The sequence below is a fragment of the Helobdella robusta genome (genome assembly GCF_000326865.2).
Source record: "Helobdella robusta unplaced genomic scaffold HELROscaffold_1, whole genome shotgun sequence".
Taxonomy (NCBI): domain Eukaryota; kingdom Metazoa; phylum Annelida; class Clitellata; order Rhynchobdellida; family Glossiphoniidae; genus Helobdella; species Helobdella robusta.
The window spans coordinates 3,765,695-3,767,268 of NW_008703570.1; positions in this window are offsets into that span (position 1 = coordinate 3,765,695).

A 1,574-nucleotide genomic window follows, 5' to 3' on the forward strand; every position below is an offset into this window, starting at 1 on the left:
AGACCCTTGTGGGACACCTTTAGGTACCAAGATTTTATGGGAATTGACATCATTAACTCTTACATACTGGTATCTATTGAGTAAATAAGACATAAACCAAGAGTGAGATTTACCACGAAAGCCAAGCGCTTCAAGTTTACGTAATAGAAGAGTGTGATCAATGAGATCAAAAGCTTTACTGAGATCAATAAACACGCCAATTGTAAGAAGTCCATCATTCATATTAGAAAGGGTGTTATGTGCAAACTGAAGATTGGCTAATTCAGTTGATCTGCCAGATCGGAAGCCAGATTGGTTTTCCGATAGGAGATGAAAAGTTGTTATAAATTTGTGCATTCGAATATACATGAGTTTTTCTAATATCTTGGACAATGGAGATAATAAAGATATGGGCCGGTAGTTGTTTACACAACGTTTGTCACCTTTTTTATATATAGGAATAACACGAGCAGTTTTAAATACAGTGGGGAAGACACCTTGTTTAAATGATAAGTTGAATATTTAGGCAAGAGGTTTAGTAATATTGTAAATGCAGTTTTTAATTATATAGTTGCTGAGTTCATCATCAGATAAGGATTTTGTATTTTTCATATTACCAACCACATCTAAAATTTCAGATTCATTAACACTATAAATATAAAAAGAATTAGAGCTATTACCAGACAAGAAAGAATTATCACAAGAATTGTAATTATCATCGATAGAAAGTAAGCTTTCAATAAAGTAATTATTGAATTCATTAGAAATTGTCAAATTGTTAGTAACAACGTTATCATCAATCATTAATTGAGAAATATTATGAGAAGAGGCATTATTAAGCAACGAATTAATGAATTTCCATTTAAATTTTGAGTCATTGTTAGAAAATATATTACTATAATAGTTACGCTCAGCCTTTCTTATAACACTAGTGAAACGATTGCGGTGGTATTTATATATCTTTAGATTAGAAGGTGTGGGATTCAAAATACATTTTTTAAATAGTTTATTTTTTATTCTAGAGGCTTTTATGATGTCCCTGGTAATCCATCCTTTGTGCTTGTTGTTGTTAATTACCTTGATTGGAGCATATCTATCAATTATAGAGTTAAAGTGATTATAGAAAGACAGACAGGATACCTCAACATTTTCAGATCCAAGTACATCATCCCATTTGGTCATAGATAAAATTTTATTGATAATGTCAAAAGTTTTAGTAGTGAAATGACGAGTACCTAAGATACCAGGTGGCTGAGAGGACAAATTTGTGCTATTGAAGAATGAAAATATTGGATAATGGTCCGAAAAATCAGATAAAAGAATACCAGCTGTATGTGGTAAAGAACTATTACTAAAGATGTGGTCAATTAGAGTGGCTGATGTATTTGTTACTCGTGTAGGTAATTCAATCGTCGAGGAAATATTGTAAGTTGCTAGTAAATTTTTAATTGCCATACTTTGAGTAGTGCATTTAGATAGGTCAACATTGATGTCACCAACAAGGTAAATATCCGTTGTAGGTTTAAGCCTATCCAAAATACATTCCAGATGTCTTAAAAAAGCATCGAAGGAAGAAGCAGGAGGTCGATATATGC